The 27,416-nt window shown below is 47.9% G+C and overlaps 1 protein-coding gene across 1 annotated transcript in view; it reads left to right on the forward strand.

Moving 5' to 3' along the window:
* Window positions 1-27,416, forward strand: part of KDM3B (lysine demethylase 3B) — an 867,558-nt gene that overhangs the window by 244,293 nt on the left and 595,849 nt on the right. The window lies entirely within an intron of this gene.

Raw genomic sequence — 27,416 nt, forward strand, 5'->3', positions numbered from 1 at the left:
TGACCAGAAATCAATCCAATGGTGGAATTCTGGAGGTATTTCAATGAAAGATGGTGTCCCGATGCCAAGGAATTCACCATAAGCTGCTTAGTGATACTTATGCATCCCTTTAGAGTTCTTTTCGAACCCTGTAAATTGCTGTTTTATTTACTAGGAAGTAGATTTCACTTTTTCTTTTGCAGAAAAATAACTGTGTGCTATTTGGGTGTCTAATACCTGCTACTAGAGGCTTAAGGTATGTCAGTTTGCGAAATGAGCAGTGGAAATGCATGTATTCTCCAGCATGGCATCGCCAATAAAATTAATAAACCTAAACCATGTGCAAGTACCCTGAAACATATAGGTCAACAAGAACATTTAAGGCAAAAAGAAATGTAAAATAATTGAACATTTTCGTTCTATTATATGTTTACACTCCCAAGTGAATTTAAAAATATGAGCTAAGTGTACCAAACTGTTTTTAAAATCTCCGCTGATAAGGAAAATGCAAGTAACGTGGCTAAATAGGGAGCAGTCTCAAAAACAAACATGTCTTTTTAAAAGCAATAATTTACTCTTCGCATTCTAAAATGAACTACAGTTCTGATTGATATATCTTCCTATCCTGTTTGCATTGAGGACTCAGCAGACTAATTGCAGGTGTCCTACACCTGCCCCCAGATTGCTCATGATATCTGCCTCACCAATGACCAGATGGTCCAAGTTTCAACCTCAAAACTGAATACCTTTCCGAAGGCTCCTCCAAAAGAACGTGGACTCTCTGGGTCATAAAGTCTACGCCTTTGTCAGCCTTGCCTGTTAACAGTGAAAGCATCCGTCTCCTGGGCCGCTAGGTCAATACCACTTGGAAACTTGTCTGTCATCAACCTACCCGACCACCTGAAAAAGCAATTTTCCAGTCTTTTGAGAGATGGTTTGGTTGCCTCTGTATAGATCCGGAAGTGCGGCCTCAATTGCAGATCCTCTTGCACGATCCAAGGGCATAGTCCTCATGCAGTGCTGTCAGACTTGAATGTGTTTCACTAACGACTTGGGTGATATTCAGACAACCACCAAGGACATGCCCTTCAATGACAAGTGCTTTTCGCAAAGAAGGTTGACACCTCCTCTGAAAGCCTCAAGAACAGCAGAACTACGGCTCGTTTACTGGCCTAGCTTCCCCTGTGAGGCAGTTTGATCAACAGTACAGGAAATGTCATGATTTTTCCAGGGCACAACCAACCTGTCGCACACCCTTCTCAGCCAATCCAGACACCATATGTTCTCTTCTTAATGGGCTTGGTGGGGGGGGGGTGGCGGGGGGAGGGATGTAGTGGACACATCAACATGTGTTCCCATCTACGTTATCCTCTGTGAGATTTCCTGCCTATTAACTTCACTCACTCCCCCTCTACATTACACCTCCATCTTACATTGGGGGGCAAGGTCTTCATTTTGTGTTTGACTACTGCTCAACAGATACGGCCACCAACAGTAGGATGAGGTGGAGTTAAGGCAACACCTCCATGAGCAGTAAAAGAAGCTGGAAAAGCGGTCATTCAGTGAGGCATGACCATATCCAACTGTTTCCTAAAATCTGTGCTGGATGCAGTGGATACATCCATAAGACAGCTGTCTTCAGGGGCCACTCTAAGAAGGCATATATGGCTGAGAGTCTGTGGTTTCAAGTAGGAAGTGTAGGTAGCAGTAGTAAATATGCCTTTCACTGGCGAAAATGTCTTATGGGCCGGAAGTTGACGATTCATTGTAAAAATGAAAGACCGTGAAACAGCAAAGGCAATGGATGTGAATCATCCTCAACGACTCCGGAACAATGAGTTCCAGAGTCACGCAAGCCGAACAAGGACTTGCCAAAACAACGACTTATCCTTAACCACGGCATGTGCGTGGTCAAGGTTAAGTCTGTGTAGTGTTCGGGCAGGGCGGAGTTCAGAGGAGCGTCTGACAGGAACAGGTAAGAGGGTTCGGGGGTGGAGGAGGGTTTGTGTTAGTTTTCAGGGGGTGGGAGGAGGTTTGAGTTAGTTTTTCAGGGGTGGGTGGTTCGGGGTAGTTTTAAGGAGGTTTGGGGGTGTATTTAGGGCTCGGGAAGAAGGAGGGCGGTAAACTCAGTCATGGATAGCTGTTTACCATGCAGCCCTTTACCACAAAACATCATGGTAAAGGAATGCGTTGTAAAGCTAGTTGTGGTTAAGAAGCGGTCGTAGCAGAGATCGCGTTGTTCAGGTAGGCGTGATAAAGGAACTAGTTGTTACTCCAGTATTGGAGCCTTTCATAGATTCACATGCCTGAATCATTCCCCGTCGTCGAGACGGGAGTCTCCGGTACATAAAAAAGCTTTGCTTAGTATCATAGCAAACAGAAAAAAGGCCTAGGCCCATTTTCCTTTGCAACCCATAACCTTCGTTATGTAAAAAAGGACTAAACCAGTCCCTGAGCCAATCAGAGCCTCTCACCCTCTAGAACACTCCTGAGAGAACCTTCTGCCCTCAGATTTTCTACCGCACGTTGTGCTAGGGAGTCTCCTTTGAGCTCTGCTCAAATTCTACAGTTGGTTTTAGATTGAGGAGATTTTTTCTACTGAAATTTCTACATCATCTAGGAGAATGGCTGATAAAGAAAAGAAAGGCTTGTTTAGGGCCTGTGCCACCTGCTCAAAGAAGAGATTATATACTGATGATCCTCATAAGGACTGTATATACTGCCTTTACCCACACCACCAGGCGAAGGAGTGTAAGGTATGTCGCACCTTTTCTAATAAGACTTTAAGGGATCGTGAAGGCAGACTGCTAATTTGGCTCCAAAAACTTAAAACCAGGAAGGACGTCGTGTCTAGTGACAGTGAGGAGGCGTCAAATGTTTCAAGGAGATCTCAAAAGAGAGACAGATCTCCTCAGGCTCATACCTCAGGGGAGAAACCTGAGAAGGCTCTTAAAAAGACCACTGCTGGGTCTTCAGAGCGCAGTCCCTCAAAATCTCCTAAAACTAAAGAAAAGGAGAGCAAGGGTCATGCTTCAGGGGTGGAACAGCCAAAGAAAACAAGTTCTGAGCCTTCAAAATCACCCCTTAAAATTAAACATGCGCTTAAAAAGCCAGCGTCTACTTCACCTGAGGAGAAATTAGGAAAATCTACATCGTCGACGGGATCGTCGACGAAGAAGGTAGCGTCGTCGACGACGAAGAGTGAAGTAAAAGTCATTATTAAGCCTGTACTCTCGTCGACGATGGCATCGTCGACGGCAGTGTCGACGACGAGAGCGCCGACGGCGACGGCAATGACGACGACGACAACTACATCGTCGACGGCACCGTCGACGACGGTGACAACTACATCGTCGACGGCGGCAACGACGACTATGTCTACAGCGTCGACGACGGCATCGACGACGATGTCGACGGCGGTTAAAATGGCAATCTCGTCGACGGGCTCGTCGACGAGGGAAAAAACCCCGGAAAAGCGGGGTTTTGACAGGAAAAGAAGGATTACCCCGGATATTACGTCTCCTAGTAAGGTAACGCCTCTGGTTCCATCCCATTTATTGGAAGAAGAAGATTCGCAGGAAGAGGATAATGAGGGCCCGTTTGGCTATGCAAGTAGCCCCTCTCAGTTGCACGTTAAATGTCAGGAGGATGACTGGGAGGATGAGTATGGGGGTTATCAGGACCCCCCCCGACAACATGAACAGGAAGAGATGGTGAGTGTTCCAGCTTCTCTTCTGACGGATTTGCAGTTCATGTTGGATGATTACAAGAAGAGGCATACTTTGCCTCAGTCTACCCAAAGAATGCCAGTGGCTCCGGCGCACTCTGTGCCATGTACACCACTGCGAAGACAGGAGATACCGGTTCCGCGGCCACTAACACCTTTGCCACAGCCGGCTCTGGACACTTCTGAGGATGAAGAGCAGGAGGAAGGGGAGATAACAGATCCTAGTAAGGAATGGGATGAGTATTTGATTCCGTCCCCTTCATCTCCGTCACCAAGACCTGTGGATTCCCCTCCGGAGGACATTGGAGGGTTCCATAATCTGATGGAAAGAGCCGCGCAGAGATTTGTGCTCAGTATGTCATCAGATAAAGCAGAATGCTTTTTATATGATTTTAAAGAACCGTTTCGCAAGACTGTTAGATCTCTTCCAATTGTGAGTCATCTATGGGAGGAAGGTCTCAAAGTGATGGAGACGCCGGCAACGGTTACACCAGTGCTGGCTAGGCTGGACAAAAAATACAAAGCGCCTTCCGATGCTCCGGCTTGTTTATTAGGTCACCCCAAACCGGACTCGGTTATAACTCAAGCGGCGCAGCAAAAGTCGAGGAATCCCTCTGCTCCAATTTCCACGCCACCGGATAGAGAGGGTAGGCGCTTGGATAATGCAGGAAAAAGGTTTTCGTCCATGTCTGCTCTTCTGGTTAAGGCAGCAAATGCACTAGCCATCCTGGGCAGGTATGATAGGCAGATGTGGTGCGACCTATCACCATACATTGATAGCATACCTGAAGCGGACAGACAAGAGGCTAGAAAAATCCTCCAGGAGGGTGAAAGGACTTCGGCTGAAGTCATAGATTGTGCAATGGACATTGCGACCACGGCCTTCAGATCTCTGGGAGGAGCGGCGGTTTTGCGCAGACAAGGATGGTTGAGAGCAACATCTTTTAGGCCTGAAGTCCAGAATAAGATCTTGGATCTTCCGTTCAATGGGGAAGATCTGTTCGGAAAACATGTGGATGAGGCCTTACAGAGTATAAAAAAGGATACGGAAACAGCGAAATCTCTGGGAACATTGCAGTATAGGAAAGTTCCTTTTCGTGGCTCACGTGGTAGGGGCCAGCCCTCTTATAGAGGGGGTTATCAACAAGGCCGTTATTCTTCCTACTCCACATCATCTCAACCATATCGTCAACAACAATATTCACAAAGAGGAGGTTTCACAAAATCTACTCCTAGAGGTCGAGGAGGTCGTCAAGGGAAAGACACCACCCGAAGACAATGACATTCTGGTGACACTTACTCCTCATATGTCACATATTCCCCTGGGTGGAAGAATTTCCTATCATCATCAAAATTGGCAGCAGATAACGACGGACCAATGGGTCCTCCAGATAATTCAATTCGGTCATACTCTAGAATTTCTGGAAAGCCCCCCTTGTTCACCTCCAAGATTTCAAGAGGTCAAGTATTTGCATCAGATGCGTCAAGAAATTCGGACAATGCTCCGAAAGGGAGCAATAGAACCGGTACCGAATTCCCAGAAAGGAAGGGGATTTTATTCCCGGTTTTTTCTGATCAAGAAAAACATTCTTCAATGGCGCCCCATTTTGGATCTCAGATCCCTAAATACTTACCTCAAGGATCAGACCTTCAGAATGATTTCCCTCCAGGATATTCTGCTGCTGTTAAACCCAGAGGATTATATGACCAAACTGGATTTACGGGATGCATATTTCCATATTCCAATCCATCCTTCACACAGGCAGTACCTTCGGTTCGTGGTGGCCGAAGATCATTACCAATTCAGGGTGCTTCCTTTTGGTCTGAAATCGGCCCCGAGGATTTTTACAAAATGTCTGGCTCCAGTGGCAGCGGTACTAAGGAGACAGAAACACCAAGTGTTTCCTTACCTCGACGACTGGCTAGTCAAGGCTCCATCGAAAGCGTCAGCCCAGTTGTCAACAGAGGCTTGCATAGAACTATTTGCCAGTTTAGGCCTCACTCTAAACGAGGAGAAGTCGACTCTACAACCTTCAAGAAATATAACTTTCTTGGGAGCGATTCTGGATACGGAGGTAAACAGAGCGTTCCCCTCCGAGGAGAGACAGCGCGGAATAATATCTCTATCCCAGGCGTTTATAAAAAGAAAGTCTCTTTCAGTACGCAGGTACAAGTCTTTGCTGGGAACGATGTCATCTTGCATTCCCCTCGTACCTTGCTGCAGACTACGGATGCGTCCGTTACAAGAGCAATTGGATCTTCAGTGGCATCAAGCGACAGGATCCTTCGAGGATATAATCAAAGTGACGCCGATCATGGTCCACGCGGCGACATGGTGGACCCGAAAACGAAACATCTCACAGGGTCTTTCTTTCCTGACTCAGCCAGCTCCATTGGTCATTACAACAGATGCATCCTTGGAAGGATGGGGAGCATTCCTTCAGGATCTGCAGGTCAGCGGTCGTTGGAAAGCGGACGAACAACAATTGCATATCAACCTTTTGGAGCTCAGAGCCGTCCGCTTAGCATTGTTAGCGTTCCTGCCAAGGATTCAAGGTGCAGCCGTGTTGGTAAGAACAGACAACACAACAGCAATGCACTATTTGAACAAACAGGGAGGCACAAGATCTCTCTCCCTGTCTCGGGAAGCCCAGTGGATATGGGAATGGGCTCTACGACACGAAGTATCCATTACAGCGGAACATCTTCCAGGGGACCAGAACACCAAAGCGGATACTCTAAGCAGACTAAAGTCTGTCTGTCACGATTGGGAAATCGACAACGGGATTTTGGACAACATCTTCCAGAAATGGGGAACTCCAATAGTAGATCTTTTTGCGACAAGGGAGAACAGAAAATGCCGGTTCTTCGCAAGCTGGCTTCCCCAACGGGGATCTTGGGGGAATGCGTTTTTGATGGCATGGTCAGGCATCTTTGCCTACGCCTTTCCTCCAATTCCCCTCCTGCCGCGGGTTCTTATGAAGATCAAGAAAGAACCATGCAGGTTAATCCTGATAGCTCCGTGGTGGCCCAGACAGCATTGGTTTGCAGAGCTTCTTCTACTGTCAGAGGAGCGCCCGATTTGCCTGCAGCCGATACCGTCTCTGCTGACAATGTTCCAGGGGGAGGTGCTGCATCCGGATCCGAAATCTCTGCAGTTAGCAGCCTGGCTCCTGAATACCGTGAATTTCAACATCTGAATATCCCTACGGAGTGCAGAGAGATTCTATCTAGAGCTAGAGCGGATAGTACAAACAAGACATATCGGATGAAATGGAAAAGGTTCTGTTTATGGTGCAAAAGGTCTAACATTCATCCGCTGCTTTCAGAAGCTCACGAGATTATTCCATACCTCTTGCTTTTGGCTAAGTCTGGTTTGGCGCATGCGTCTATAAAAGTACATCTAGCTGCAATTTCACGCTTTAGAAGAACGGCCTCTGGTCCATCTCTGTGGTCTGCTAGAGTCATCAAGCAGTTTATGAAAGGTCTGTTCCGAGTTTTTCCTCCAATAAAACCACCACCACCTCTCTGGCAATTGAATGTCGTTCTTTCCCAGTTGATGAAACAGCCCTTTGAACCAATTCACAGGGCGGAACTGAAATTTCTTTCCTGGAAAGTTGCGCTTCTCATTGCACTCACTTCAGCCAGGAGAGTGGGAGAAATTCAGGCTCTCACGATCCAAGAGCCTTTCTTGCAGTTCAAGGAGGACAGGATAATACTCAGGACTAATCCAAGATTCATCCCTAAGGTTCCAACTGACTTTCATTTGAACGAACCTTTAATTCTCAAAAGATTTTTTCCACAACCATCAACAGCGGCGGAAAGAGCTCTCCACTCGCTGGATGTCCAGCGTTGTTTGAAATTCTATTTGCTGAAAACTAAGCCTTTCCGCAAGTCTTCACAGCTTTTTGTGGCCTACAGCGCACCCAGAAAGGGTTTCCCTTTGTCAAAGAGAGGAATTGCCAGATGGATATCAAGTGCCATAGGGTATTGTCATCAGGCAGCTGGCCGACCTTTGAATGCACGAGTCCGTGCTCATTCTACAAGAGCAGTCTCCACCTCTACTGCTCTATTTGCAGGAGTACCGATCCAGGATATCTGCAGGGCGGCGACCTGGACGAGTACACACACCTTCACCAGGCATTACTGCTTGGATGCAGCCACAGAGAGAGATGTGGCAGTTGGAGAAGCGGTGCTGAGGAACCTTATCCAGTAACGGTGAGCCTTCTTTACCATCCCTCCTTCCTTTGTTATGTACGTTGGCACATTTTATGGTTATGTATTGTATTACCATTTGCAAAGAAATTTTGAGAGGTGGAATTTGGTTTACAGATACCATTTTTATCACACTGTATATGTTTCCTGGATTCACTTTCTAGGTAACAAAAAATGTGCATTTATTTACTGCTCGCTATTCTGATTCAGGCATGTGAATCTATGAAAGGCTCCAATACTGGAGTAAGAAAACAAGTTACTTACCTGTAACTGTAGTTCTCCAGTATTGGACCTTTCATAGATTCACATGCAACCCACCCTCCTCCCCTGAGAGGCTCACCTCGGATTTAGCACAAAGAGTGTTATTGCACAAGTGCACGAAAATCTGAGGGCAGAAGGTTCTCTCAGGAGTGTTCTAGAGGGTGAGAGGCTCTGATTGGCTCAGGGACTGGTTTAGTCCTTTTTTACATAACGAAGGTTATGGGTTGCAAAGGAAAATGGGCCTAGGCCTTTTTTCTGTTTGCTATGATACTAAGCAAAGCTTTTTTATGTACCGGAGACTCCCGTCTCGACGACGGGGAATGATTCAGGCATGTGAATCTATGAAAGGTCCAATACTGGAGAACTACAGTTACAGGTAAGTAACTTGTTTTCTTCAGACATATAACCGTGATGATGCCTTAAAGTACTGAAGGGCATTTTGAGGAGGACAAGAACCACAAATAGGCTGCGATCCACCTCTATCAAGAAACCTTATCATCTCCGTGCCATCTTCTCACCACAACTCAGCTCTTAAAGTGTGACATCAGAATGGCAATACCTTAGTACGCCAAGGTAGCACTATCAAGTAACAGCCAGAGGGAGAGATGCTGCTCTGTAAGGAGCAGGGCGCTCAAGCAAGTGACCTGGTACTAAAGACCTGATTCACTCAACTACCTTATGGGGTTGGATCTAGGATTTCCCAGGAATAGACGGCAATCACCTCCAACAAATGCACTCTAAGCATTATTGACATGGCTGTTGTATAGAACATTTATGAAGTCCTCCAAACATCAGACCAAATGCAAGAACTTGTAGCAAAAAGATGCTACATCTGCAGCAAGTGGTCAGTGACCTTCTAAGCAAACATTCGCTAGAAAAGGTCCCAAAAGAAGTGATAGGTCATGGGTTCTAGTCGGTCTATTTCCTGGTACCGAAACCAGACAAGATATTCAGGCCTATCCTAAACCTGTGTGCTTTGAATAAGTTCATTAAGACAGAAAAGTCCAGAATGGGAAAGCTGCATGAGGTTGGCCCGCGTCTGTGGAATGGGGATAAAATAACCATAGACCATAAGGATGGGTACCTGCATGTGCTCATAAACAAGGATTACAACAGCTCCCTGCAGATTGTCACGGTCAGGGTTCACTACCAGTTTACAGTCTTGCCCTTTGGGGTAAAAACTACTTTGAGGGGTTTCACAAAGTCTTTTACTATAGTTGTTGCACATTTGAGGAGATAAGAGATCATGTGCCTTTACCTGGATGAGGACGCCTCGATGGTGAAAGCTGTATAGTTCAGGCAGTGGAAGGATAGCATAAACAGTCATGGAGACACTGCCCGGACTGGGGTTTTCTTTTAACCTGGAAAAATCTTTCACAGTACTGGACGGAGAAAATGCTTCTTTTGGGAGCAAGACTATGCACCATGGAGGCGAATACCTTCCCTGTTTCCAAAAAATTCTGGTACTGACAAAGCAAACTTGCCTTTACTAGAAGGGGCAATCGCTGATATTGAAGGCAGTGGAGAATCTAATAGTCATGATGACTTCTTACATACTCAAAATACCCAATGCAAGTTTACTAATGAGACCACTCCAGATATGGCTAGAATGTCAATGGTCATAGGCTTCCGGGAGCTGGAAGTCTTGTGGTTGCCACAGAGAAGGTGCAAAGAGATGCAATAAATTAACAAAAAGAAAGTCGCAGTAGACAGTCCTTTAGAACAACCAACTCCGTCCGTGACCATCGCCACAAACGCATTCCACAGGGTTGGGGGGGAAATACTCACATGGGGGGGAAACTATACATCAGGGGCCTACGGCACCTAGAAGAGGCGGTGAAACTTAAACATGCTGGTACTGAAGATGATTTTCTTGGCCCTAAAGTTTTCCTAAACTCAGACCAGGGGAAGAATGGTTCACATATAGACAACCTGACCATGATGCTTTACCTCAACGAAAGGGGTGGGGGAACTAGGTTACAGACGTCCCAGCTAGCTCAGGAAATATGGAAGTAGGCCATCTAGAAAAGAATAAAGATAGTAGCCAAGCACCTACCTTGGAATTTAAAATACAGCAGTGAACAGGCGAAGCAAGCTCTGACAAAAGTGGGACCTAAAACAGCAAATATAGAGATTTCTTTTCAGAACTGGGGCAAATGACACATCTAGCTGCCGCACAGGGAAACACAAAATGCCAAAGCTTTGCCTCCAAGTGCGTGCACCAGTTATCGCTGGAGAATGCCCTGTCGATAGAAGTGGTCAGGCAATTTGCATAGTTTTTTCTCCCAATCTAATTGATACCACTTCTGTTAGATGCAGACAAGTGACCACAACACTAATCCTGATCACACCTCCGTAAGCCAGACAAACGTGATTCTTAGATCTAGTGGAAATGGCAAAAAGACAGTGATAAGACTTTTAGCTGATCAGTACTAGATAACAATGCAATGGGGCTAGGCTTTCACCCAAACCAGTTACCATCAGCCTAGTAGAATGCTTTCTGAAAACTGAGCTTGGGTTCCTGGGGTTCCCACAAGTGCCATGGTGGTCCTAAGAGAAGCCAGAATGCCTTCTACACACAAATGCTACACCTCAAAATTGAGTCAGTTCACAGGCTAAGCCTTAGGAACAGATGAACACTGGACATTATGGTTATTGAGTACTTCACCCATCTGCTTGATGGAGATCTTTCATACGTCTTACTTAATGTATACTTCTTTGCTGTAATACGCTACACGAGGAGTTGTAAAAGACATTTCTTGGACACGCCGTGGACGGAGAGAGATCTAGAGGGGTCCGAAATGGTGACTCTACCAAGGCCTTTATGCCCACTGCTGTGGAACCTAAACCTAGTGCTAACAGAACTTAATAAATCTCTGCAAGAGCCTATGCTGAAGGCAGGGCTCACACGTCTAACACTCAAGACAGCTTTTCTGATTGCAAGTGCATCTTGGTGGCGAGCTAGTTGGTTGTGACTGCTCGCAACACAACAACTTGTGGGGTCTTAGCCCTATCCATTCATGATCCATCCATTTGGATTATTAACTGCATCTAGCGTTTTTACTAAAGTGCTTTCAGTTGTGGCAGTTTCTTTATGAAGGTCAGGCATCCCATTATCTGGATGACTGGCTCTAAAAGCTGATTCTAGAAGACTGGTCAGTGAAAAGGTCTGTGCACAATGACTCTCTTCCATGCCTTTGGCTTTACTTTCAGCCCAATGCAGACACAGACCTTCATTGCTGTAGTTTTGGAAATGAGCTAAATAAAGGCCTTTCCTTAGAGAACTGTGAATATTCTAGAGTTCATTCCGAAGTTTCTGACTTGGGTGTGGCGCTCCTGTTCTGCTCTTCGGATATCTGTTTGGTCTCATGGTGTTGGTCATCCTGATGGTGCCTCACACTAGTTTGTGGCTGAGGTCCCTTCTGTTTTGCCTGAGAAAACATCTGCTTTAACATTAAGGGAGCTAGTTTGCTGCGGTGTAGATCTTTCAATCAGCTCTTCCAGATCTATGTTGGTGCATGGAACACTCCCTATTATTTGGCGAGTCATCCTTTCAGCCCTCTACTTGCACAACCTATTGTGGCCATGTGAGGAAAGGGGGTGTATTATATGGTGTGGTTTTGAGACCTCACCGTGCAATACACTACCAACCCTTCTAACACCTATTAGGCTTAATTTGTCAAACCTTAGCTCAGCCTTGGGTTGCGGTGACTTCGAGCAGTCCAGCTTCAACTAAGAAACAAGTGTAAAGCATTGGTGTCTTCCTGGGGCAACTCCTTAGTCCACAGTCCAGGTGGGGACGACTTTGTTGGATGGTCTGCTTCCCTCACGGTCCTCTTTGCAAAAGCCTAGTAGCCTCTCTAGTTACTGGTCACCGGGCACAATAAAACCATCCATTCCCTTTGTTTGGTGATAACCTTTCTTCTTGGTGACCAAACTGCACTTCAAAGTCCAGCAGAATCTGGTGCAACTTTTGAGCCTCGAATTTCGCTGTTCCAGGCTGCGCTGTGATAAGTAATGATTTGGTGATCTGGGTTACCAACCTGCACTTCCTCAGCATTTGTGCCCTGTGTTGTGAATATGAAGTAAACCAACTGACTTTTGGAGTCCCTGTTTCTGGCCTCCTGTTCTAGAGTTGTGAACAGACAGGCTTGCACTGAAGGTGTTTCTCCCTAATTTCTCAGGGAATACCATTTAGATTGTTATACACCACCACCGCCTGTTAAATGAACAGGCAGGGCTGTGACAGGCACAGGTCTTGTGGTTGGTAGGCTAATTTTCTGTGGGACTCACAAGAGAAAGGTTACCAGTAGTTCCTCAGAGAAAAGAGGAGTGGAGGTGAATCGATAAGAGAGCCTGTAAGGACTACATGTACATTATGTGTAAAGTGGGTAATCCTTTTGTTGGATATTAATGCCCTCACACACCCTTTCAGGTGTCATGCTTCATCATCTGGGCTGCTCCTCGTCGGGCCGGCGGTGCAATGCCTAACGGGCTCCCTAAAAGGGGCACTTTATCGGAGTTCTTTTAATCCAACAGCCGTCTGGTGAAGTGCGGGTGTGTGGGCCTGATTATTGTAGATACAAAAAGTGAGTTAAAACGGGGTCGAAAGTACCAGTATGGAAAATCAATTTATTCTAAAGGTCTCCTTCCCTGATTAAAAAAGTGTGTATGTAGCACTCGGTAGAGTGTAATGTCTCTAATTAGAGTGCATGAGATTGGTGGTCAACATGTTTCTCGCACTGAGCTCGTGCGCTCGCGATTCGTCAGGACCTATCAAACTATCTACAACGGTAAGAGGGGACTATCTAAGATATTGGTCTCCTAGTCACAATGAATCATGTGAACAAAAACTTATTTCTAAAATACCTGTCAAGGTCTGGTGCTACCTGTAGAAAAGAACGGTAGATTAAGTTGATCATTGTTGAGACATATAGCCACAGGTATCAGGAAATACATATCAAACAAAAAGGCTTGCAAGGTGATTCATCTCCATCATAGTTAAAACGCAACAGTGGTGACTGCTGGTGCTTGAGCGTCAGGAAGCTGCTCCTAAAAGGTGGTGTACCATCAAGGTGAACTATAGTGACTATACACCTATGTGGAACATTTAAAAACAATAAAAGCGGCAGAAAACATCATTGAACTCACCCTATTCAGTAGGACTGCGGACCACAACAGTGCTTGGTGGACTCAGCGTGAGGCGAAGGACCTCTAAAAGTAGGTCTAAACTAAAAGGTGATAACGAACTTAAATAATGTAGTAATCACAGTTGATACATTTGGGGACATATGGCACAGTCAAGATCTAGACATTCACTGACTAATTAACCCCACGGTCAGGCTATAATCCCGAGGGACGTGAAATGAATATAAATATAAAGTCTCATGTGAAATGAAGGCTGTCAACTCGTGTTTCAAGGGTCTAGTGTATGTCAGTGATGCCCCAATTGTACGTAACTACCTTGGTGTTCCTTGCTATTGGACCCAGTAATTACAGAGTTACGAATAAGGGTGGGGAGTCAATCAAAACACCGTTATTTCACCCGGGGTAGACAGCCTGACGTTAGCGGGGGAACCGTAAGCTCGCGCTGACATTACGTGAGTGTCACAAGGACTATGGGAGAAACGGAGGTTGTTACAGGTCTAGAAAACACGAAGACACGGATTCCGTGTACTAGTACTTGCGTCTGCCCCGCTCACGCTCTGTCTCTGGACCTACCCGAGCCACCGAGTCTGGGAGGTGGCGACCTGGACGCTGGGTGAGGATTAAATGCATCCGGTCACATCACGTGACAAGGTCACATGATCGGAACTGAAGCACGGTCAAGTAACGAGGGGTTTGTTTTTAAAGGAACAGGAATTGTATGTCAGTAAGATATAGATGCGCCGTGCAATCAGTCTGAGAGTGTCAAAAATCTGTAAATGTGAATTAATTTCTATCCTTATCAGGAAAGAAAGACAACATTGTCGGCCATCTTGGATTGGGAAGCGTGGTGTTGAATAAAGTTATCTGCATTGTCTCAATTGAACGTAGAGTGGAGGCAGGATGCAAGGACAACCTCAGTAGGATGTAACAACGGGTTGTGGTTGGTAACATGAACCTTGCCAAATATTGAAAAGCAAAATCGTTTCAGCAAGTATAATTTAGTCTTAAGCAGAGATGAATATCATGACAAAAGAGTGATCTAACTGCCAAGAACATGTCACGCTAGAGCTTGAGGGCCCCCCAGGGAATATCATCATTAAGCCCAATGACATTAGAGGACAGACGGTGTATCCATCTCTGTTCCTTCTTAAAAAGACTGTGTTGGGACAATTGAGGGTTGGCTTCTAGAATCAGCCATTTAACAGAGTCTGGGGAATGTTGTTTCTCTAGAAAATGGGCACTGATCTTGGTGTTCTGTTTATGGCACCGAAAATTGCTGCGATGTTCGGAGATTCACAATTTTATTGGTCTTGTCGTCATCCCTATGTAGTACAGATTGCAGGGACATGTAAGGAGATATTTGCAATTATTGGTGTTGAATCACCTTGCAAGCCTTTTTGTTTGATATGTATTTCCTGATACCTGTGGCTATATGTCTCAACAATGATCAACTTAATCTACCGTTCTTTTCTACAGGTAGCACCAGACCTTGACAGGTATTTTAGAAATAAGTTTTTGTTCACATGATTCATTGTGACTAGGAGACCAATATCTTAGATAGTCCCCTCTTACCGTTGTAGATAGTTTGATAGGTCCTGACGAATCGCGAGCGCACGAGCTCAGTGCGAGAAACATGTTGACCACCAATCTCATGCACTCTAATTAGAGACATTACACTCTACCGAGTGCTACATACACACTTTTTTAATCAGGGAAGGAGACCTTTAGAATAAATTGATTTTCCATACTGGTACTTTCGACCCTGTTTTAACTCACTTTTTGGATCTACAATAATCAGGCCCACACACCCGCACTTCACCAGACGGCTGTTGGATTAAAAGAACTCCGATAAAGTGCCCCTTTTAGGGAGCCCGTTAGGCATTGCACCGCCGGCCCGACGAGGAGCAGCCCAGATGATGAAGCATGACACCTGAAAGGGTGTGTGAGGGCATTAATATCCAACAAAAGGATTACCCACTTTACACATAATGTACATGTAGTCCTTACAGGCTCTCTTATCGATTCACCTCCACTCCTCTCTTTTCTCTGAGGAACTACTGGTAACCTTTCTCTTGTGAGTCTCATTGTCGGGGCACTTTACCAGTCTGGACCTCCCACTCACTTTCTGTGAGCGGAAAACGCCCCTCTGATCCCTCTTATTTGATACCTAATTTTCTGTGGGCACATTAATGGGTAATTTTCTTGGCGATGGCACATCTTGCAGGTTCCCTCAAAGTGAGAATGGGTTCTCTGTTGCCTCTTGCTGTAGGACCAAGAGTGCAAACTACACCCTGGAGTGATTTAGGTCTTTCCTTCAGATTATGATGCCCTAATGTGGATCTTTTAGTCTTCGCTGTAGGAAGCTGGCATTTCATGTAGTAGGCCAATGTAGGGGCACCCCATGCAGAAAGTCCAGACGACCCTTAATGGTTTACAAAGCTTAATTTTAAATCCCAAGTGCTCAATATGTGGTCGAGCAGCTTAGGCTTATCAGAAGAGTGTTAAGCATTTGTTGCACACACAAAATCATTAAATGAGAGACGCACTCATGAAGAAATTGAGGTTATTGTATAATTTCAGATACAGAGTTCATCGGAATCATGTAAGTACTTTCAGAGTAATAGATTTTCACAGAAAAATAGCAAAATACTGAAGAAACTGTTTTTGAGACATGATCCTCGAGCGGTAATGCTATCCTATGGGAGAAACATACACTTCATACATATACTAGCAAACGGTTGTTGAAGGTGCCTTTTAGGACTTGAAGTCCAAGGACCAAAGAACCACCAGCTGTTTGGTTTTACCTGTCCTTGTGTGTCCGGATACAGAAGTTCTTGTCGTGTTGGTAGCCATGAACCCTAAAGTCAACAAAAAAGCTGCAAGTGGGTTAAGTCCGGCAGAACCCAAAGGGAGGTTCGGCTCGTGAGGGTTTCTGGAGCTAGGGGACAAAGTCTGTTTATGTGGACTCTGGCTGTAGGGCTCGAGTGCAGTGTGACTCTGCTGGCCGGCCTATTAGGCTCTCACAGTTGTTGTCAGTTTTTACAGAGGAGGGAAAAACAGGACAGCTGGACCATTCCCATCTTGGGTCTCGCTGACCTTGGAGTCCCTTAACATGCAGATTGGTATTCTTCTCCCATCGGGTCCGCTCCTCCTTTTCATCCTTCTGGGGAGTGCCATTTTGTTGGGTGTCTGTGGATGTCTGATTTACGCCGTCGAGTTACTCATGGGTGGTCTTGCTCTTTGCTATGACTCTTTGTGGTTCTGCGCGTTTTGTAGGGGTGCTTCTTTGTTTCCCTTTCATGTACGTGCTGGTGGTGGTGGTCCATTCTGCGGCTATTTGGGTGTTGCAGGGCCACGGCTTCGTTTTATTGCTGTGTTGTCCCTGTCTCCGTCGTCCCTCCCGGGCTTTGGGCCTGTGGTTCTTGCCTCGTGTGGACTCCTGTTCCCTCCTCCGTTTTGCGGGGTCTGTCCCGGTCCTTACCTTGTTGGACGTCCTCTGAGGGTTTACGGGGGCTGTGGGCTTCGGCGTATCTGATGGGGGCGGGCTGCGGTTGGCTCCTGTCCGTCCATCTCTGGGCTGCGTCGGTGGTCGCCTGGTCCTGGTGGTCTCGCCCTGTCTTGCTGGGGCCCCGGCTTTGCCGCTCCCTCTTCTTCCTGCTCCCTGTCTGCACAGGCGGCTACTGCTCCCCCTTCCTGTCGGCTTCCTGCTGTTGCCAGACTTCTCCTCGCCTCCTGGGGGTTGGGGCTTTGTTGTTGTCCTTTCTGTTGCCTCTCCTCACATCCTGGTTGGCGCGGTTCCTTGGTCCTCCCCTCTGCCTGGCCACTCCGGTTGTCGGTTGTGGTGCTACCCTGCTCCTGTCCGTGGTGCTGTGGATCTTCGGTTGCTCTGCTGCCTTTGGGTGGTGCCTCCTTGGTCGGGCCGGGGGTTCAGCGCCCGCCTCTGCTGGGGGTGCGTTCTAGCCTTTGGTTGCTGGCTCGCAAGTCCTTCTCTGGCGGGTCCTGTTCTTTCAGGTTTCGTTTTGCCCCCGGCTGTTCTGTTTGGGGTTGTCTGCCTTGGTGGGGGCCTTCCTTGGGACGTGTTTTGGGACTTGTTACCTGGCGGTGTGTCTGCTGTCTGTCCTTAGCGGTTCTGTTTTTCTCGGTGCCGCTGGCCTTTCCTTGGTTCCTTTCTGTTGCCCTGGTGACTCCCTTCCCGACCTATCTCCTAGTGCGGCCGGTGGTCTTTCTGTTCTGGTGCCTCCTTCCTGGGTGTTGGTGGCGTTTGCCTTCCTGGGGGGAATGCTTGGGGTCCTGATCTGTTCTGGGTCGGTGGGTCCCCCTGATGGCTGGTTTCCCGTCTGGCTTTTGTTTGCCGTTCCTTGGCTTTTCTGGGGTTTTCCCCTGCCTTGCTGGGGCTTCTTTGTTGCTTTCTGGGCGTTTGTACGCTGCCTCGTGCTCCGAGGTGTTTGCGGGGTTCGCCCCAGTTGCCTTTTTGGCACGGTGGTGCTGTCCCTGCCTGGGCCGCTTTTGGCTCCGGCCATACCTCCCTGACTGCTCGTGTTCTCTTCGGCTCTCGTTCAGTGCTTTGTGGGTCGGGCCTCTTTGGTGCCTGGATGGGAGTTCTCCTGGGAGCATCTGGTGCTGTCTGCTTCTTTTGGGTCCCCGGTGTTGGCTCTTGGGCTTTCTCGTCCGGGCTCCCGGCTTTGTTTTCCTGGGGTCCTTTTTTTCCAGGGGTTCTGTGCTTGTTTGGCCTGGCCTGGGCTTTATCCCGTTTGTGGTACTCACCTGGGTGCTGAGTATGGCCTTCCTGCCCTGGCGACGCCTGTCCTCGTCTGTTCTCTGTTGTTCAGCTTGTTCGGGCCTGCTTGGTTCCTGGGTGGGTGACGGCCTGGGTCTTCCGGGTGCTGTGGGCTTTCTCCTTTGGCGTCTGCAGCTGTGGAGGTTGTCTCGGGACCTGTTGCTCATTGGTCCGTGTTCTGCCTCTGGGGGCGCGGGTTTGTGTCCTGCCCACGCTTTCTGGCTTTCCCTTGCTGGTTTTTGTTTCCGGCGGTACTGTTCGGTGTCGGGGGTGCTGGGTCTCCTGGTTTTCCGCTCCCTGGTGGGGCCCTGCGTTTCCGGTGTGGATCTGTGTCCTCGTCTTTTGTCCCTGGTTTTGGGGTCCCGGGGCCTGTTGGCTCTGGTGGCTCCCTGGGAGTCTTGGTGTGGCTCGGGCTCGTAACGGCCTGCCCTTCTGTCCTCCCCGCCCTTGGTGGGTTTTTGCCTGTGGCTCTTTTCTCCCTGTGTGCTCCTGTTCCTGTCGGTCCTTCTTTGTTGGGCTGGGCAGGGCCTGGTTGTTGGCGGGCTGGCTAGCTGTGTGCTCGCTTTGGGGGCTCGCTTCCTTCTTTTGCGACATTCCTGGGTCAGGTGGCTTGATCCCTGTGCGTGGTGGTCTCGGGCAGCCTTGCTGTGTTTCCCTTCCTGCTGGGCTTTTCGCTGTTGGCTGGTTGGGTTCCCTTGGTGGCCGTGTCTCTTCGGTGTCGCTTCCGGCGCCTTCCTGGGTCCCCTTGGCCTTGTGCCTGCCTGGTGTTGCGATCCTCTCCGGGGGGGGGGGGGGGGGGCGTGTGTGACTGGGGGGCCCGTGTGTGACTGGGGTCTGTGTCCCGCCTGTTTCTCTTCCTGCGGGTGTGGTTGTGGTGACCCTCGTTCTTTTCGTTGTTCGGTTGGCGTGCTGGTTTCCTTTGCACCCCTTACCGTTCTTACGGCTCTTCCCGGTCTGTTTGTTTGCATCTGCTTCCGCTGCCCCATTCCTCTGGTGGTTTTGGTTCTCTCGCGGGTGGTGCTCATCCTTGCGGTGTTGCTGTGTTTGTTGGACTATGTCTCTCTTTCAGTTCCTCTCTGGGTTTTTGCTCCCCTCTCACTTTTGGCTGTCCGTTGGGTGGTCTTGGTGTGTCTGGGCTGGCTTGCTGCTTTCTGTTCGGGGCCCGGTTTGCTGTTGCCTTTGGCTCCGTGCGGTCTAGTTCCGTGCCTTCTCTGGCCTCCTTCGGCTTTGCTTGGGGCGCATTTTCTGGCAGCACTTCGGGTCTCTGGGGTCCTAGTTTTCGGCCTTCCCGGTGTCTTTCTGTCCCGGGCTGGTTCTTCCTGCTCGTGGTTGCCTCTCTTGGGTGGTCCTTCCACTCTTCGGATCTGTTGGGTTTGCCCTCTTTCGTGGCCATCCCTTTCTGATCTGTTGTTTTCCTGTGAGTTTCCATGAAGCCGCTTGGCTTTGGTATGTGCTCACTTTGTTAGTCATGTGGCGAGGAAGATTAACGAGGAGGTAATGCCCTGATTACTTACCGGTAATCTTTTTTTTTTTTTTTTTTTTTTTAAATTTTTTTATTCAGCAGAGCAAGAGGTACAAGGAAAAAAGAAAAAATTGCGAAGTACAATTAGCATTCATATCATAGATAATATGGCTTTAAAATGTAATAGTACAAAGAAAAAGGGGTACTAGGAAAAAGTGGAATATGCCTAGTGCAAAACAGCAAAAGTACATGTACGCAATAACCATTAAAGCGCAAGTGCCAAACGTGAATAGTTGCAATAATATTGCAATAAAGAACATTCGTTAGCATATAAAAAACGATACAAAAACATACATTAAAACAATTCACCACTTCAATAGTATAAAATCTATAAAGTGCAGAATAGGTTCTTAATGAAAGCCAATCAAGACATAGATACACTTCTAATCGAAAGTGCAATGTGCCATGTACAAACAGCAAAAATACAATCATCCAATCCACTAAAGTGCAAGTGCGAAACATAACTATTTACGGAAGTATTGCGATCAAAGGAATTCAATAACATAAAAACTTCAATTGAAACCAAGTTTCAAAACGATTCACCACTTCCAGTATTTAGAATATAATTACTAAAAAGTGCTAATACATTCTTGGCAGGCAATAAAAAAGGGAGATTCACTTTCATATAGAGATCGGATATGGAGAGGACTACTGTGTATATCACCTCCAAAATTGCATTTTCCTATTAAGTCTTCTCCAATATTTTAAAAAACCTCCAATTTCGCTCGTATTTTTTTAAGGCTCCTACCCTCATAGCATAGGCCTCCTCAAATTTTTTAACGCTTTTCATTTTATTAATCCATTTCAGATGCGAGGGGGCTTCATTAGATGTCCAATTTTGCAAGATTAGGGAGCGTGCTACCGCACAAGCAATAAAAATGAAAACTCTTTCTGGGTTAGACAGTTGTGAGCCTCCCTTGCAATAGCCAAATAGTACAGTCTCTGCTGTTATCGGAATTTTATTTCCGATTGCGCGCTCGATGTCTAGAAAAACTACTTCCCAAAAAGACCTCAAACCGGGGCATACATAAAAAATATGGTGCCAACCACCTTCCCCAGATTTGGAACACCGAAAACACTTATCTTCTACATCTGGGAACCTTTTACTAAGAATAGAAGGTGTTAAATAGGCCAGCCACCTTGAGAGAAAGGCCATCCTCTTATAATTGGCAGCACGCAATGCTCTGCCACCTGAGTGACTGATCCACTCCCACTCCCTTTCGGATAAACTGCAGTCGGTCTCCCGATTTATTTTTTCCAAGTGGTTCTGGATCAAAGAAAGATGTTTTATTTTATGTAACAACTTGTACCAATTGCCTATTCCTCGTAATTTAGCACCAAAAAGGGCAGCTGTCAAATGATTGGGAGATTCGGTTATATCTCCGTTACTTCTCAACCATGAGACTAGCCGCAGATATTCAAAAAAGGCCGGTTTCCGGTAAGTCCCTAACCTGGCCAATATTTCCTGCCAGGAAATCAGCCTATTCTGGACTATGAAATGTCTCAGTTCGGTTAATCCCGAATTCTCCCAGGCCTTAATATGGCTAGCTTGTATCTGGAAACTGAGACTGGCACATTCTCTTATATTGAGATATTGAAAGCCCATCAAATTCATGTCCCTGAAGATAGCCTGGAGTCTAAAAAGGGAGTGCCTTAAAGTTTTTTATATTGAGTTTTCTTTGGAAGCTTAGCAGTTTTTAAAAACACTGGAGTGGATGAACCAATTTCTAGCAACATTCTATCGATAAAAAAAGTATCTCTACAAGGTGAAGATCCTAACAGCCCAGATACTAAATCGAGGAGGGCAGCTTCATAATATGATCTTACGTGTGGGAGCGCAAGCCCCCCCTGATCTATTGGTAGTTGTAAGGTATTCAATTTAGCTCTGGGGGCTTTTTTCTCCCAAATAAATTGTCTAAAAAGTGTATCAATCTCCCTAAAAAATACCTGATTGATTTTAATAGGGACATTAGAGAATAGGAAGATCAATAGAGGTAGTATAGACATGATACTCGCCCTACTATAGATAATGGAAGCAATGACCATTGATCCAATAATTTGGTTATTTTTATCTTCATCCTTAGATAACTTAGATCAAATAATTGAGAAAACTGTGCGGAAACATAAATCCCGAGGTATCTTATGGGATCAGTTCTGGATGCCTGTAATTTTAAAGAACAGGGAAAGGCATCTATATCCGCATTCATGGCGAGAACTTCTGTTTTGTTTGGGTTGATTTTGTAGCCGCCTATTCTTTCAAACTGAGAGAGTTCTCCCAAGACCTCCTCGAAATTGATCTTATTAGGGGCAAAGTATAAGATAATATCATCGGCGAATAGTTAAAGTTTAGGCATATCAAGAATTGGGGGGTGGATAGCAGCATTGTTTCGGATTCTTAAAACCAAGGGTTCGATAAAAAAGGTAAAAAGTAAATGAGAGAGTGGACAGCCTTGTCTCGTTCCACGTTTAATTTGTATTGTTCCTGCGCAGGTGGCATTTATTACAAGCTTAGCTGTTGCGTCCTGGTAAATATTATTTAGCATTCCTACCACAATTGGTGGAAAGCCAAATTGATCCAAAGTAATAAATAAGGTTTTCCAGTTCACAAGGTCGAAAGCTTTTTCTGCATCGACCATTACGATACTTGCAGGGATACGATTTATATTAATGTAGTCTAAAGCTTGTATTAAAAATTGGGTATTGGCAGCCATTGATCTGCCCGCTATAAAACCCGTTTGATCTCTATGAATGACTCCTGAACAGCAGGTAACAGACGCTCGGCCCAAACCTTCATTAATAATTTGTAGTCAGAATTTAAAAGACTTATGGGCCGATACGAATTCATATCGTCGGGATTTTTATCTTTTTAAACGACTTACCGGTAATCTTCATTACTCCGAGTATAGTCTTACTCGCCACATGAGTTCCCATCCCTCCCTCCCTGTCTGGCTATCGGCTTCATGTTTGTGCTTGGTAGTTTCAGGCTGATGGGTTGGGCCGGCCCGCCTCTTATAGGGGTCTTGGATGTAATGGGTCGGCCATATTGGGAAGGGATGGGAGGCATGGGAGGCTGACTTTTTTGCTTTGGAGGGTTCTGGTGTGGAGCTGAAGCTCACTTTGTTAGCCATGTGGCGAGGAAGACTGTACTCGGAGTAATGAAGATTACCGGTAAGTAATCGGGGCAATAACTTCATTTCTTCCCATAGGATTGCATTGACTGCTTTTCTTTAAAAATTAATCTAAGTAAGGAGTTGGTTTGTATGAAATCTTGAAAAATTGCAAATGTACAAAAATTGAATGACTCCACTTTCGTTTAGGAAATGTCCCTGTGTGATATCTAGGCATATCACACTGATTATCAAAAGTAACTTAAAGTAATCCAAGAAGTACTGTGTACTGTAACTACAAAGTAAGTGAAAAGTAATTTTGATTATTGACTTACCTGTAAATCAACCAACTAGATGTTGACCTGCATTCAACTGTAATTTATTGCATAAGTATTGCAAAGTAATATTTGACTTGCCTGCACCAGGCCTGGCTTGGTTCTAGACATAAAATAACTAAATAATATATCTATACAAACAAAATTTGTTTGAGTGGTCTTTGAGTGTGTGACATCATTTCTTGCCTGAGTGTGTAAAATAAATGCTTAACACTACCCTCTGATAAAGCCTTACTGCTTGCCGACACTACCACAAATAGAGAGTAAGCTAGTATCTACTTTTATCTGTGCCTACCTTTGGGTTTCCACTGGACTCTGTGCACACTATACCTTACTTTGCTATAGTATATACAGAGCCAGCTTACGACGGTATCTCTTCAAAGCTAAGGAATCTGCGGCCAGATGCTATTCGATGGACATGCTACTTACCTTCAGTAACGCCTTAACTGGTAGAGACATGATATGGCTGCATATTCCTTCCCAACCCACCCATTCTCCCCGCACTTCTGATCAGTTTTCTAATGTCAGTGCTATTCCCCTTCAGTGCCCTAGTTGTCTAAAAACACCGTCAGTCAACTTGTCAAAAGTTGTGAAAAGTATTGATTTATCTCAGCGTGCCCATGTGGTGCCTATACTGACTATGCGGACGTCATGAGGAGCTGACTGACGCCATATATCGACGCGCAGGGGTAGTGCTCAGGAAAAAATCATCCGGATCCAGTCTGATGCCTGGGAAATTCTAAGTTAAGGAATCTGTGGCTAGATCATGTCTATACCAGATAAGGCATTACTGAATGTAAGTAAACTTGTCCTTCTTGGAGGGTGCAAAGAAATAAATCCTCTGCATATTGTACCAGCATCAACAAAGAATCTGTTTGGTATTAAGATTAATGTCCGTACCTCCTGAACAGGTGGTTAAAGTAAGTCTCAAGTTTTTCTTGATAGCTATACCTTAGTTTAGATGGAGTTCGCTACAGACACTATCTGAAAAAAACACGTTAGTGATAGATTTCTTACCTTAGAATATCCCCAGGAGTCAGACTGGATCCGGAAAGTTTCGCTTAGCAGTAGCCCTTCGCGTCAGTAGGTGGCGTTGTGCTGCTCCGCGTCCGTCACCGGCGTCGTAAGCGCCGAGATGACGCCACGGAGAGTACTTAGGTGCCACCCATGCGCGCTGACGTCAGTTCTTTCTTTTTCCGCCCCAGTAAGCGCAGATCCGGATTGAGCATGTACCTTAGTCCCTTTTTGACTACTATTTTGAGACTTTTTGTCTCCTCTCTTTTCTCCTGGTGCACGTAGGGATGCCCGGCTATAAGTCCTGTGGAGCCTGTCGCCGGAATAGGTCGGTGGCGGACCCCCATGATGTTTGCCTCTACTGTCTGGAGACTGCCCACGACTCCAGGGACTGCCGGGATTGTCGAGCCATGGCCCCCAAGGCCTTGTGGGAGCGGCGTAGGAAGTTGCTGGAGATCTGGCATTCGTCACGCCGTCGCTCTAGGTCCAGGGGCCGTTCCCGGGACCGGAGCCATCGCTCCTCAGGCTCCAAGTCTTCGCCTTCGGATTCCGGTAAGCGACGCCATAAAAAGAAGCCGAAGAAGCGTGTTCACTCTCTGACGTTCCCCCCCCCCCCCCCCCCCCCCCCCCCCCCCCAGTCGCTCCCCGGAGACGGACGAGGGGGACAGGGGCTTCGCTCGGGCAGCTCCCCTGGAGGTTGGGAGTCCCGCGGCCTACCCGCCATTCCCGGGTCCGTCGGCGACTCCCGAACAGGTGCAAGAATTCCTTGCTACCATGGACCGCTTTTTTAGGCCTCGGGCTCCCGCCGGCGCGCCTTCGGGCCCCGCGGTCCCATGTCCAGATCCTGTTGGCCCGGCGGCTACGCCACCGGCGCCAGCCCCGGCGCTACAGGATCCTTCGCCAGCGTCTCCGGCCCCGGCGCCGCCTTCGGCGCCACACTAGGTGTCATTTATTCCTCCCTTGCCCCGATTCCAGGAGCAGTTTGTCCCGGCCTGGGATCCGCATTGGGAGCCGGCGCCGTTCCCGACGCTGTTCGTCCCTTCTCCGGCTTTGCCGCCGCGACCGGCCCCCTCTACGCCAGATGTGGTTGAAGACTGGGAAGGGTCCGAGGACCCTCTTGCCCGGAAATGCGACTCTGAGCAGGATTTGGTGGATGACTTGGAGAAGGTAGGCGACCTTGATGTCTCCTCTGACCCAGGGTTCGCTTCCCCCCCCCTGCATATGATGGAGGAAGGTGCCTTTTACACGATGGTCCTCCGTCTGGCGGCTGAGGCCCTTAATCTGGACCTCTCCACATTGGCCCTCAAGACCAACCTCCTCACCGAGGTGCTCCAGACGGTGTCTACTTCGTCGGAGCTGTTACTTCCCTTCAATGACTCCCTTACCGACGTCCTCTTGGGCACTTGGTCGAGGCCTGCCACAGGGGCCCCTGTGGATAAAAACGTCGCCAGGCGCCACCAACCAGCGCCCGGTGACACCGCCTTTTTGACTAATCACCCTACGCCTGAGAGCCTGGCCATTCAGGCTTTGACGTCAGAGTGCTTTTCCTATGGCCCCGCCAGATAAGGACTCTAAACGGCTGGACCAATTTGGGAAGCGGTCGTTCTCTTCGGCCAGCTTAGGGCTGCGGTCGGTGAACACCGCCTGCTTGTTGGGCTGCTACTCCCACGCGGTGCTCAGGTGTAGCCTCAGTGTCATGAGGAGGTGCAAGCTGTCCTTTCTCAGGCAATTGCTGAGGGTAAGGATGCGGTTAAGTTCGCCATTCGGTGTGGGTTGGACACCGCTGACTCATTGGGCAGGACGATTTCTACAACTGTGGCGTTGCGACGTCACGCCTGGTTGCGTTCGACTGGGTTGTCGCCCGATGTCCAAAGCTCGCTCATGGACATGCCCTTTGATGGCACCCACCTGTTTGGCGACAAGGCTGACAGTGCCATGGAGCGCTTTAAGGATTCGCGGGCTGCGGCCAAGTCCTTGGGCCTTTCTGCTAAGAGTTCGGCCTCTCCTGGTTTCCGTTCCTTTCGTGGCCAAGGTAGAGACAGTCAGGCGCGCCTGTCCCCTAAGTCTGTGCAGAACCAGCCCCAGTGCGGCCGGGGTCGCGGTTTCCGCAGGGGCGGGTCGGGGAACCAGCGTGCGGGTCCGTCCACCTCAGCCCCCGCTGCTTCTGCCACCAAACCTTCCTAATCTCGGCTTCGGGGAGCACCCCACGCCGTGGGTGGCAGGATCCGCCACCACCTCCCACACTGGAGTGAGATTACATCAGACAAATGGGTGCTGCAGATAATCTGCCACGGCTACTCCCTTCCCTTTCAGTCCTCCCCTCCTGCCATGCCACCTCGGTGCCACCGCATGTCGCGAGATCACTTGGCTCTTCTCTGACAGGAAGTCATGGCCCTCTTGGCCAGGGGGCCATCGAGTGCGTTCCTGGACCGGAGGTAGGGAGTGGTTGTTATTCCCACTACTTTCTGGTCCCCAAGAAGGACAAAGCGGGTCTGCGTCATATCTTGGACCTCCGGGACGTCAATCGCTTCCTCCGGAAGGAGAAGTTCAAGATGCTGACTCTGGCTCAGGTAATAACTGCCCTCGACCCAGGAGACTGAATGGTAGCGTTGGACATGCAGGACGCATATTTTCACATTCCCGTCCTGCCGGCCAACCAGCTTTACCTGAGGTTCACGGTAGGCCAGGAGCATTTTCAGTTTGCCGTGCTCCCCTTTGGCCTTACAAGCGCCCCTCATGGCGGTGGTTGCAGGTTATCTGCGCAGGTCGGGGGTGTCAGTCTTCCCCTACCTCAACGACTGGTTGTTGAAGGCGGGCTCGCCCCAGGCAGTCGTCACCCACCTTCAGGCTACGGCCGACCTCCTGCATTTGCTGGGGTTCTCCATCCACGTGCCTTAGTCCATCTCAGAAGCTCCCCTTCATCGGGGCGGGTCTGGATTCGACGCTGTTTCGGGTTTTTGCTCCCGAGCAGCGAGTCCGGGATATTCAGGCTATGATTCTGACCTTTCAGCCTCTGTCCCGGGTTTCAGTCAGGGTGACCCTCCGGCTTCTGGGCTTGATGGCCTTCGGCATCCTGCTAGTGCCACATCCCCTGATCCGTCTGCCTCATCGGGAGGATTTTCTGTCACAGCAGCAGGGGACGGTCCTCCACCAGAACCTGTCCAGCCTCCACCTCCATGCGTGGAGATTGAGTGGCGACAGTTGACAGCTTTCGATCTTCCTCCAGAAGTCTGTGATGTCATCTTAGCAGCCAGGCGTCCCTCCACTAAAACGGTATACGCCTGTCGGTGGAATGGTGCACAGCAAAGGCTGTGGACCCCCTTTCTGCCCG

The sequence above is a fragment of the Triturus cristatus genome, chromosome 7 (genome assembly GCF_964204655.1).
Source record: "Triturus cristatus chromosome 7, aTriCri1.1, whole genome shotgun sequence".
Lineage (NCBI taxonomy): Eukaryota > Metazoa > Chordata > Amphibia > Caudata > Salamandridae > Triturus > Triturus cristatus.